This window comes from Nipponia nippon, unplaced genomic scaffold, assembly GCF_047370975.1.
Source record: "Nipponia nippon isolate SJK-2023a ecotype South Korea unplaced genomic scaffold, ASM4737097v1 scaffold_5, whole genome shotgun sequence".
NCBI classification, from domain to species: domain Eukaryota; kingdom Metazoa; phylum Chordata; class Aves; order Pelecaniformes; family Threskiornithidae; genus Nipponia; species Nipponia nippon.
The window spans coordinates 64,972,464-64,985,435 of record NW_028262369.1 but is presented as its reverse complement, the minus strand read 5'-3'; the positions used below and the strand labels follow the sequence as shown (position 1 = coordinate 64,985,435).

Sequence of the window (12,972 nt, the reverse complement as noted above, 5' to 3'; positions counted from 1 at the left end):
TCATGTGTATTAGCTCTCTGTCATTTTCTTCATCTGGCTTTCAATAAAATATGTAAACAAATGATGTTGCATCTATTTTTATCAGGTTCTAGTGACTACATTTCTTTCTTTAGAGATCGAAAAGTAAAGACTACACTGCTGCTTTATTTATGAAATTCAGGAATTTAAAAGTAAACAAAACAGACTAATACGGGATTAAAATTCACGTAAAGAAAGACATTTTGTAAACGCACTGTAGTCCAACAAAATAACATTTTTCTCTTAGGATATCCTTTATCCTATTAGGTTCAAGCTTGGGACAAACAAACTTTTAAGTAAGCCTCTGCAAATTGTTCACTAAAGCATGTGAATCTTTTCTGAATCTGAGGCTGGTTTCAGAATTCATGGCGCAAATTATTCTGCATTTTGAAGACAGGTAAGATTGAAGGCCATCAGTTATACTGGGAACGAGTTGAAGTATGTGTATTAGTGTGTACATGTTATGCTTGCCATCAAATACAAAATGCTCATATAGAATAGTCTATATAATATACACTGCCTTATTTCTTAATTACCTATTTTAAATGCATAGCTACATGAAGCGTGGTACATTATTGCTAAATAGTCACCCCCTCCTTCTTCTTCCCCTCAGAAAACCCAGCAACAAAAGAAGAAATCCAAACAGTGTGACAATTTTACATCGACTGCTGCAGATAATGACCAGCCATTCCCTGCTGCATTTGTGCAAGACTGCACAGTAAACATACATAATACAGAACACTATGCATTAAAGTAGCTAAAAGTATAGCACACTATCCTTGCCTACTGTGATACAGATATCCTCCTTCCTTGCAGCAGCACTGTCACTTGTGCAATAAAATCATTTTTGCTTTGCCAATCAGTACAAAAGCAAAGCAAATACTAGCACTTTTCTAAGAGAAACAACCAACAGTGCTGTCAACTGCACTTCAGTTTCCTGACAGATTACTACGCTACTTATGTAGACTGTGCTTGCTCTGTGAAATTTCCACGCCGGCAGATTTGCCATGTCTGTAGCCATCAGCTGTCTCATGCCATCCCAGTCAAAACCAGTAAAAATAGACGCTGACCACAGCTAACATAACTGTACTGACAGTTGTGGACATTACCAATGCAAGCACATTATTCAGTACTACATGGCTGAAATAACAGCTAATGATTTGGATTCAAAAGTTACTCTTCATATTGGAGAAAATTGCTAATACAAAATCAGCCTAGCACTTTAATAGCTACATTCAATATCCTCAGACATAAAACATGGGGAATGAAACTGAGACCTCTGGGCGAAGCGTTTAATTTTGGAAGAGAAAACAATAAATAGCTCATATGCTCTTCTAGTTTATATTTGCTGCTAATGACAGACTACTTGTGACAAACATACAAGATTGCAGGTCAGTATGGGCAGGTTAAAATGCAGCTTGCAGTTTCTGCTGTCTTTCAGTGCAGAAGCAAAAGTCTTTGAGAAAACTGAAGCTGGGAACTACAAAGTTCCCAAGTGCCCTCTCCCAGACTGGCTGGTTTCTTAAGAAGTACGATTTCGAACCTGTGGGGACTAAGGCAGAAATAGAGCTCCCATCACAGCATGGGATGGGAGGGGACATTGTAGAATCATTTTTACAAGTTGGAATACTTCTGAGTGAGTCCTTTTGGTCTCCAAAAAAACCTAATATGCTTTTAAAAAAAGAAGTAGACTCAACTTTGGAGAGCTGCACTAAATTATGAGGATAGCAAGCAATTTAATGAGAATCCCAATGTTTTTAAGTGGCTGTGTAAGAAAACATTACCTTCTTTACATCCCACTTTCCCAGCCATGGACTTTGGGCAAGCCCCATACGTATGTTGCCTTTTAGCTTACCAGTACAACACACTACACAAAAACCTGTGTGAAGACAAAAACAACCTGTTACTGAGAAAAAACAACCACAAACTTTCATTACAAGAAGACGTATAAAGCACTGCACTGGTAGTTAAGAGCTGTTTCATCCAGTTAGGCAAAATCTGGAAATTATCTCTTTCAAGAACATTAGCATTATACACACTAATGTTGCAGTTTAGCAGTGTTGACATACTGCATTTCACACCACAAAAACAGCAGAGGCAAACAATTAAGTGCAATTACTGTATGGCACAGAAAGATAAGAGAATTAGTAACAGCTCCAGCTGCAAAATCTGTTGGAAAAGTATTTCTTCCATCCTAAGCCTATTTGCACAACAGGATAAATTGAATATTAATACAACATATAACTTACAAAATTAGTAATGCAATTTTTAGGCTGCTTGAATCAAGAAAAAGATTGTACTAATCTCAGATGTTAAAGACCTTTGTGTTTACAAATTCACAGTATGCTCTGCTTGAAAGCTTACACATGTGAAACAGATTAAGGGGCACAATGGTGGGGGTTAGTCTTTCTGCTGGCTACATAGCCCTCTGCTACTATTTTCTGTCCCAAGTAAAGATTCAGCATCATATTATATCACATACACTTCATCTCTCACTGTTACTTATTACTTTGTTTTAACAAGTTTTCTAACGTTATTTTAACTACAGTTACTCTAAAATAGGTATGACTTGTGCCTACCATACCCCGCAATACGAAACCACCATTTAGCTGTAACCCCAACTGTCCACTGCTTTGGAAGCGATGGTTCTGCCACCTTGTCAATTGGGAAGAAGAAAAAGATACACTATCAACTAGTATTTTCACCTCTAGCACTGAATCTCCTTTGACTTCAGCACATGAACAAGCAGTTAGAACCACCGGCAGAAGCTACTTTGTTACATCTGAATATAAACACAGATGAAAATGAAACTTTTTGACTAATATTTTTCTCATTTAAGACTGAAGCATGTATCAGTAGAAGCTCAGACACAGTGGTGCCATCATTCATCATTTTAGGGCAAGTCTCACAAGATCTGTTTTTCTTGAAAACCCAAGTTCTTAAATTTTGAGTTTGTGTTAAAAAAAAAAAAAGAAAAAAACCTGTTTTCAATATAAAATAAGGTTAAGATCTACATAGTTGCAAAAAAAAAAAAAAAGCTTTAAAGAAGGAAAACAATACTAAATGTTCAAAAAAGACAAAGCCTATATTATTTTTAATCTCATTATTTTATGATTTTTTGCTAGGGAACCTGACTCATGATCTTTGAATGCATACAGCTGTCAACACAGCGTGTAGGAAGAAAGCACTGGAGACAGCACATATCTGCACAGCAAGGCATTTGGAAAGATGGTCTGGATAAACGTTAGGAAAACAGGTTTGAGGACACACCAAACTTTTTTAAACAACTCCTAATGTAATTGGTATGCAAAGATGACCACTGTTCCAAACAACATTGAGATGTGAGTGCAGGAAAAATCATTTTTTTATTGAGAACACAGTCCTTTATCTAGGCTCGTTACCTCACTTCTGTTACACTTTCCAGAAGATTTCACAACATAGTAAGAAAAAAATGCCGTTGGTTCAAGAGATACCTTCTTTAAGAGACGTACACACAGAAAAAAAATAAAAGCTCTCAATCAGACAAAAGAGAAAATATATTGATTAATATTAGGGGTACTGTTATGCATAGGAAAAACAATGGTTACACAGGGCAGCAGATAGAAATTGCCAGCACTAGCAAAATAGCTACTTGCCAAGGCCCAGATGGCACAGACTGCAGCTATGAAGAAACCAGCTCTCTCAGGGGTCTCCCTCCCACAAGGAGAGTTGCAAGACTGAGGCGAGAATGGGCAACCCACCTCGCTTCCAGCCACCTTTCCCCACTGCAGCAGCAGCCTTATCCCAGCCTTTCATCCAGTGGAAACAAAAGTTTGATTTTGCATAGGCTGCTGAGAGATCTGAAAAAAATTTTAAGGGCTACATAGATTTAGAGTGTCCTAGATCAGTTGGAAAGTTTAAGCTCAATGTTTAAGTTCCTAATGGCCCATCCTGCCTAGAAGGAACTGAAGATCTAACATATGCATTTAAAAGGACAAAAATGAAAATAGAATAGACTATTAAATGTCACAGTAGGTAGTAGTCAGGATTCTGTTTTGCACACTGTGTTACTACAGTATTTTGCCTTTGTCCAAGATTGCCCCCATTAAAACTAGGGGGATGGAGAGAACAGACAAAGAATGAAAAAATCACATTAAAGATCTTGAATAGTTTCAGAGAATCCAGCAGTCCTCAAAAAACTATTTCATTTTATCTAAAAATAATAAGTAGGAATTTGAATGCAGTTTTAAAGTTTTCATGTTATTTTAGGGATTATGAGAAAATCGAAGCACCTTGGAGATTAGGCTCCTCTATCCATATCTATTCCCAGGTACCACATCCACTGCTCCGCTAAAGCAATACAGCATGCTAGAAACAGTCATCAGACACTTGTGAATGCCAAAGGATTTGCCTTAAAAGTCATAAATTTTTCAAAATAAAAGTATTATTTACTTGCACTGGTCAGGATCTTGCTACAGCACAGGACTAACCAGAACATCTAAAGAATTCCCACAGATTATGGTTCTACTTTCTGGCAACAAAAAAACCCAAATTTTAGCAACTACTCCTTAGTTCCATAGAGCTAAAAAAAGTAAGATTGAGCCAGCTGCAGTCTCAGCTGCAGTGCACTATGAAGAGAATTGTTTACCAAGTTACACTTGTGCAAACTCATGCAAGGCAATGGTGTTGATCAGGTATCGCTGACAGAATAAACTGCAAACTATTTGGCTGCACAGATGTTTCTGAATCTTTATAACTGCAAGTGAGATAGAAAATGGAGAAAACCCAGCTCAATTCTCAGAATACAACCTGAATATGCAAGCTCAGAGTTAGACATAAAATGCATGCAGCACTAACAAAGTGAGCAGAATATACAGTATAAACTAATAAGTAAGTAGGTCAGACTCCGGAATTAAAATAATGAACAGAATTTCTCAATGCCTGCCCTTCAAAATAGAAAAGAATTTTGCAGAAGTTAAAGAAATTCAGTATCTTAATGTAAGGGGCTTTCTGGTAGTACTTTGCCACATTATCAAGTAGCCTGTGTGAAACAGGAGGCGTTATGAAGCCCGAGTTCTGCTTCTTGCTCCAGTGAAGACTTACTACTTATATGGCCTTTGGAAACTCGGGTCTTGTCTCTTCTACAGAAATGTTTGCTTCATTAAGCTACAAAATTCTACATTCTTTTTCTTTGCCTAACATGTAATTACACCCCAAAAAAGTAAGTCATTTCAACCTGAGGAAAGGATAATATTTTAATCCACAGCATCCTCTTAGCTTGGTGATTAGAACATCTGCTTAAACTGGCAGAGGGGAGGGGCAATGGAAGCGTAAATTCTTTCCTGGGAATTCATGATGAGTTTCCAGCTGAATAAATTCTCTATTGAAATCCTGGATAAAACCTATGGGATAACATCACTTCCTTCTCTTGATGTTCAGTTTAGTGTAACAAACAGGTTTTGAAACCATACAGCAAGAGGAGGCATTCCAGATGACCTTCTGCTTATTAGATGGGGTGGAGCTGCAGCCTAGGTAGAAAGCATTTTTAAGAGGTAAGAGCTACTACCGACCATTCCCAGAGTTCTTTCAGGGCCCCTGGGGAAATGAAATGGCACAGACAAGGTCTACACTTGCATACCTAAGACCAAAAGTGTGGGCAATAACTCACTGTAATGCTACTACTGCATTCTGCCATTCCTGCTAGGTCACAGGTGTATGCCTTGAAGACAGACCACAAAATGACAAGTAATTGAGTTAACGTAATACCTCCTTCCTCCTGCCCCTAGCCACCACAGGCCATGAGTGTAAACGCAGATTAAGGCTACATATCATATGGTAATAGTAGGCTATTCCACAACAGCGAATCCACAAAACAGTTTGATGTAGTATTTAAGTCATGGGGCATCTTCAGCAAAGCACTGACAGTGGGGTAGTGAGACTAACTGCATTAAAAAAGCCAGGGTTCTGATCCCAGGGATTTAGGAGATACTAGGAAGGAACTGATCATTGTTCCATTGGGAACAAGGATATTAACAAATATATCTATATGAAAAGTCACATATTGAAGGTGAAAGAACAGAAAAGGATGTTGTTAGGTAGCTATGCAGAGGCACTATGTGTTCTAACAGGGGCAATATTGTTTGTTCTTTTCTGGGATACAACCTGATTCTCTGAAGACACTTATCCCTTCAAAAATCAGATTACAGTAAGGCAAAAAAGGGATGGGGAAAATGTTTATTTGTGCCCAATTAGCATACTCTTATGTAACAACTCTATTAAGTCATTAATTCAGGATTTTTTGTCTCGAGAGCTGATTTACTAGAAACACAGCCTCAACCTCTGCCACGCATTTCACCCTTGACAACAACTGAAAATTCTAAGGGAGAAGAGATTTTTGTGAAGTGAACCTGGTGGACTTTTCGGCTCTCAGCACTCTCTACTCCCTCTCTTGAAAAACTGACAGAATTAGAATCCTGCCGCAAATCATATTAGATATGTCAACAATTCAAGGATAAGGTAGTTCATTTTTTGTTCTCTTTCAAGCTACGATAGTCCTCCAGTTCAAGCTGAAGTTGGCCTTTAATTATTTCACGTGGTAGTTCTAATTATTTTCTATGACACGTTCAAGCAATACGCTCTTGAGGGATTATCTCAAGAGAAAAACTAATTCTATAATCATAATACAAATACCAGTTTATTGTATTTGACCTCTCAAGTTCTTCATATAAGTCTTTTGATTATGATTTTTAGAGCATCCAGTAACATTTACAAATGTACGAACACACTCATGCAGACACACTGCTATTAAACCATGAGATGTTACCTTGTCTACAGGAAAGAGACTAACAAATTATTCAATGAGCTTGTAAAGGAAATTCTGAAATGTCACATCAGGTGCATGTTTTGCAGAGCAGTAGATGCACAATCTCTGAACTCTAAAAAAGACCTCGAAAAGAATACAAAGTAGTTACCGAGGTCTAAGGAGGCAGTACCAACTGTTAGTTAGTGTAATAACCACTCTCGTTGTCCGCTCTTGTTAACTACATCTTCCTCCTTTCTGGTCCTCTAGTATCAGTTTTGTGTTTTCCCATGTGATTTAAAATGCTTTACACAGAACATTGTAGTGTAGTTCGCTGTTGCAATCTAGCATTTTCTCTTTTTTTCTGGCATAAATCATTTTTATTTCTGTACTCGTCACTTGCAAGACATGGCCAATGCTAGCTGGATCATGTTTAAGACTGTCATCCTTACTTCTAAGGCAACCTGATTTGTACTTGCTTCTCCTTATTTCCAGCTTCTTTTCACTGATATCCCTGCCACAGTAGCTCTGTTAAAAGCACAAACCGAACTGCTCCCTTGCATCCTTCGACACTGTGCCATAATTCCTAGGCTTTTAATCCATAAATCACTTACTCTATTCAACCTCTTCATGTAAATATATGCCTTTAAGAAGGCCTATAATCACTAATGCATCCACACACTTAAAAATAAAATGCGTACCAAAAAGCATAAGACTAATAATCATTACATTATTGCCCTTTCTTCCCCCCACTATTTTGTTGCCTCTTTCCCTGAGTGCACGTGGATAATCTCCAAATATCAGAGGTTGTCCCTGACATACTACTACACAACAAATCGATCAAGTGAATCCATAATTATGAGGCAAACTTTTCTGTTCATTTTGAAATTGCTATAACAATAGAAGCTTGACCTTGAAAAAGATATTTCTTTTCCCTTGGGTGAATTATTGTCTTATTTTGATTATCATCATAAGTAGCAGAGGTCTGAAGCTCTGAAGCATTGCTTATCACTACAACAATTGAAAGGTACAACTAAAGTTATAAGTTAGTCTAACATGCAGGAGACGAAAATCACAGAAAAGATAAAAGTATTTCTAAAAGGACAAGTTCATAGTTACTCACATAAAACGTAAAAATGGATGCTTATTTATATTTACACTGAGTAGACCAAATACATTGCTAAAACATTTTATATGTACCTACACACATTCAAAGCACCTTCACAATCACCTTCATGTATGGCTTCCTTTCCAGTTTATTAGGGTTTTTTAACACTTTTCAGTTACATCTACAAAGAGATGACTTTTTAAAAACTTGCAACTGTAACGCAACTGTAGGAACCGAAAATTTAAAAAGTGAGAGTCGCATGGTATTTAAATTAGAAATGTAATGACTGTCTTAAGTTCAAAAAAGACCCCAGAAATCTAATTCTTTGGAAGGGGGCAAATTCCTTTTGTATTAAGAATACAATTAACCTCCGTGGGCCTCTGATTGACTCTCGGTGCCTTTCAATAAATGACAAGGATGGTGAAACTAAATGAGCACCATACTTCTCCATATTCGTCCGGAGAACCATCGTACAACTTTCAGACCCCCTGAAACTGAGAATTTCTCCCTGAATCTCCCTCGCCCAACTTCAAGCTAGGGGCTGCAGTCCTTGCTCAGATTTCAGTTTTCTATTCAGATGATGATCCGACAGACTCCTCCGGTACTCCACCCTCCCAACACTCGGGTGCTCCACGGAGTTAAAATTAACTTGGTGGTTTGGGTTTGTCTACGCGTGGAAGATCCTCCCTCGTAAAACAATTGTGCGTTCATCAGCCTCAGCGGCGAGCTCGGCTCGCCTCCCAGCACCGCCGAGCTGCCACGGCTAAGCCCTCAGAAGAAAAACAAAACCTTGTCTCAGATAATGGCTTTACTGTACTTACTAAGGAAAAAAAAAAAAAAAAACAAAAACAACAAAAAACAACCAGAATGAAAGGCATCTGATTATTGTCAGCTACTTGAAATTCAAAAAACCCTAAACCAGGGCATATCGCCTGTCTAAAACCCCCAGGTCCTTGCGGTTTTGAAGTTAGCGGAGAAAAGCGCTGCAAGCTGCGCCCATCGCAAGTTTCGCACCGCGCCGCCAGCCAAACGAGCGCGGATGCCGGGAGGACGGAGAGGTACGCCCCGCCAACGACCCGCGGCCGCTGCCGCTTCCCGCAGGTGAGACCTGCCGAGGAGACGAGCCTCGGCAGGCGGGCGAGGCCGCTCTGCCGCCAGCCCCGCTCCGCTCGCCGCCGGGAACAAGCCCCGTTACTCACGCCGCCCGCCCCCGCGCCTCCGCCGCCCGCCCGCCCGCCCCACCCCGCCCTGCCGGCCCCGGCCCGCCCGCCTCGCCCGCCGGCTGCGAAGTTTCCAGCCGAGGGCAGCGCCCGGGCGCCTAAGCCCGGGGCAGCGCCGCCGCCACGGCGATCAACAGGCGCCCAGACCTCCCTCCCCGCTGCCGCTCGCCAACCGCACCTCGGGACCCGCGGGGAACGGGCGGCTGCGCCCGTCCCCGGCTGCCCTCGTCCCCGGGAGGGACGGTGAGCAGCCCGCGCCACCGCCTCAGGACCCTGCCGCGCACGCAAGCCGCTCCTCAGAGAGGTGCGCCGCGTACCTGGCGAGGTGATGGAGGCCGTCCCGCCGCCGCGGCACACGGCGCCCGCTCCGGCCCGCTCCCGCCTCAGCCGTGGAGAAAGTTTCCTGACGTCAACGCGGGCGGGCCCGCCTGCCTGCCTGCCGGGCTCGCTGCCCACCGGGCCGCCGCTGCTCCCGGGCTCCCCCTGCCTCCCGCCGCCACCGCCGCCGGCCGGCAGGGAGGAAGGCAGGAGGAAGGCAAGAGGGAGGCGGCGCCGCCGGCACCGGCGCCCCGCGGCGCTCGGCAGGGGGCGCCGTCGCGGCCGAGGGGGCAGCTGGCGGGCGGCGGCTGCGCGCGCCCCCGCCCCGCGGGGCTCTCGCGTGCTGCGGCCGGCACCGCAGGCGTTGGGGAAGGCGCAGCTATGAAGTCGCAGGGTGGCCCTCGGTGGCGTCATCGCTGGCTGCAGCGTCACGCCCAGCAGGGGCTGCCCCGACCTGTCTCCCGGCTGCAGCCCCCCCGCGCCCCGGGGCTGTCGGAGCCGAGTCAGGCCCAGGCCTCCGTGGGGCGAGGGGTCTGGGATGTGGCGCTGCCCCCGGGCCGGTCGCGGGAGGACGAGCCCTGGCTCAACCTCCCTTCCCCTCGACGGTGGGGGATAAGGAATAAGGGGGCGAGCGGGAGCGTGGGTGCCCCTCGGCTGAAGGCCCATGGCAAATGGCTCCTCCGTCAGCCCAGAGGCGGGCTCACGCTGGGTGGGAGCCGTCTCCCAGCAGCGGGGAGCAGGCCCCTCAGGGCCGTACTAAACACAAGGATGTGCACAACTCACCTGGCATCATAGCTCATTTTAATTAAGCTCTGCCTTCGGGAAAGTCTGATGAAGCGAAGAAGTGGGAGGAAAAAAACCATGAAGAGCAGGCAGTAGTTGAGAAAGTGGGGAATGCAAGTTAGTAGCTCAGCATTCCTTAAGGAAACGTTGTTAGAGGTAAAAAAGTTAATTGAGACACTTCCGCAGGTCTTGGGTAAATCTACAATGAAGAATAGAAGTATTTTGGTAGGGTGCAGATATGTAACATCATTCAGACTTTGAAGACACTGTCTGTGGCATACCATGCCAATTACTATGTGTTTTAGAAACACAAGAACAGTGTAGATCAGTATATTTTTATGACAGTCACAGGAAATGCAAGTTAGAGACAACATACTTCCCATAGAAAGGCGAGGAATTCATGTCTGCCATATTTCTTTTATTCCTGGTGGCCACCTGCCATGATACTGCCAGTAAGGGGGCATGTAGTGTCTTTGGAAAGGCAGGAAACTCATCTGTCATTACTCTGCCTGACTTTTGTCACAGCACAGTGAAAGATGCTTTCCATTTTTCATTAATCAATAGGCAAACCTCAAGAACGGCCATTTAGAGAGCAGAACAAAACATGTCACTGAAATCAAAGCAAAGGTGTTTTGTCTCCAGTGGGCGTTTGCTTTTTTTTAAAGGCAAGACAGAAAACAACTCAGGGTGGCAATTTACAGTTAGAGTGGAGAGATCATGATAGAAAAAAACATCAAGGGTAGAAGTCAAGAGCAGGCAGCTTTTTAAATGAGTAAGCCCTAATAATTACATGCATAGATGTGAATAAGGTAAAAAGTTAATTAGTGTGGCTGCCTTTTCCATTCACTACTAAACTAAAAAAACCTTCCAACATACATACACGAAAACAAAGCAAATGACTAGTAAATTTGTCTGCTCCAGAGATTATTATAAGGCTTCTGAAATTTTCCATCACTTCATTCTCACCTGCAAAGGAAACAAATGCTAACTTTTTACATGGTTTCAGAGTTATTTGTAAACTTTACTAGCAAACTAACAGGCTATGAAGCAGTTGCAAAGGATCATAGTATGGAAAGTTGTGACTGTGGTAGAATCATACCAGTTGAATTCCAAAAGATAAATAGAAGTGAAATTCTGAGAAGGAAGGAAAATGGAAAACACTTTGGGGGAAGTTGGATGGGAATTGTATTCTAAATAACCACAGAGCCAGGAATTGTTTTCAGCATCCAGAAAATAAATCTTAAACATTTTTCTGGGGAAAAAAAAAAACAAACAGAAAAAACACCAACCAAAACCACACACAAATAAATATTGTCTTTACTGCAATATTAAGACAGTTGAAGGAATATCTAATGAATTTCAGCAAAACACTCTTATTTCACTCACAGCTGATCCATGACTTTTTTTTTTTTTGCTGTTGTTGTTACTGACAGCCATTCCCATACACGCTTGGCAGCATCTTGTTGGAGCTGACAACTGCATTGCATGCATCTCCTTACCCATTTGTGCCTGTCAAAAACAGTGACAAGAAGGATGGGAAGAGAGATAATCTATGAATTCTATGCGAGCATGGAAGAAAAATAAAAGTAAATTGCTACCAAGAACCTCATTTTTAGTAGTTTCTCAGAAATAAAAACACAGACTAATCTAGCCTATCTCAAGTTTGAACTGTTAATTGTGTTAAACATTTAGACTTTGATTGCCTGTTTTTCATGTTAGTGAGATGGGTTTTGCAAGCAACAAGGCAGTTCGTGTGCTGCTTTCTTAGGCAAAACTACAGTTCTTTTCAGTGTCACAAAGCACCTTTATGTATTTGACATTTCATAACATACATCCAAAGTTGGCCTTTGTTGTATGTAGTGAACAAGTACTCAAACTTGTTCAGTAAGTGTACTGGTTTTATTTTGATTAGACAAGCTCAGCTGCAGTCTGCTTGCTAGATGGAGTCTCGAAGTTTTGATCTACCTATTAAAAATATATATATTTATCTGTAAAGTTATGGACTCCCTTACATCTTTTCTGTTTCCCAAAACTAAGCCTCAGTAGAATTTTACTAAAACTCTGATAAAGGTCAGTAGCTCAGTCGCAGCAGCAAAGCAGAGTACACGCTAGACAAATAGAAAACGTTTTGGCTATTGAAATACATCTTATCTTCAGTTTTTCAAAGGTGGTTCAGAAAGCAAGTAAAATTAAGGGCACTTTAAAATACTTTTATGGTACCATAGCAGATTATTCATCAGAGAAAGTTGAAAATAAAATATGATACAGGGGTGGTTTTTTAGTTACTAGATCTTTCTGAAGTCAAGTATGTTTGATGAAGTCAGGGTAGATTTTGTCCAAAATCAAGTTATACCATTTTAAATGCAATAAAAATATAAGCATAGAATATATTACCTCAGGAAAGGACATTTTTCAAAATCCCTTCTCCATGCAAATTTTTTTCTTAAAAAATGCGAGACATTTTATAATACAAGAAAAAATACTCAGTACATAGGAAGCTTCATATTTCTTCTGAGATATATTTTTGACATAATCTGTATTGCAGTGCTTAAATAAAAGGAATGTAGAGCAAACCTATTTTTGACTTAAATTTGATGCATATTATTTTAAGGGAATAGAAGAAAATGTGATTTCTTTCTTCTGCTGTCATTTTTTCCCATCAACAGTGGCAACCTAGGGATGGAATGAGAACAGTATTTGAGAGGAAAAGTAGAGCAAAAAAATGTGAGCTCTAGCATTAGTACGTC

The 12,972-nt window shown here is 41.5% G+C and overlaps 1 protein-coding gene across 5 annotated transcripts in view; it reads right to left on the bottom strand.

Moving 5' to 3' along the window:
* The window catches only part of GULP1 (GULP PTB domain containing engulfment adaptor 1), a 163,023-nt gene extending 153,402 nt beyond the window's left edge, over positions 1-9,621 (bottom strand). For 3 of the 5 annotated variants that reach the window (XM_087732539.1, XM_087732538.1, XM_087732541.1), the window contains exon 1: positions 9,442-9,621. The gene's annotated coding sequence lies outside the window, so the exon portion shown is untranslated. Of the gene's footprint in view, positions 1-1,802; positions 1,898-9,441 lie in introns of all 5 variants that reach the window. The other 2 variants (XM_087732540.1, XM_087732543.1) reach the window with 2 other exon arrangements.
* Positions 9,622-12,972: the final 3,351 nt, after the last annotated feature.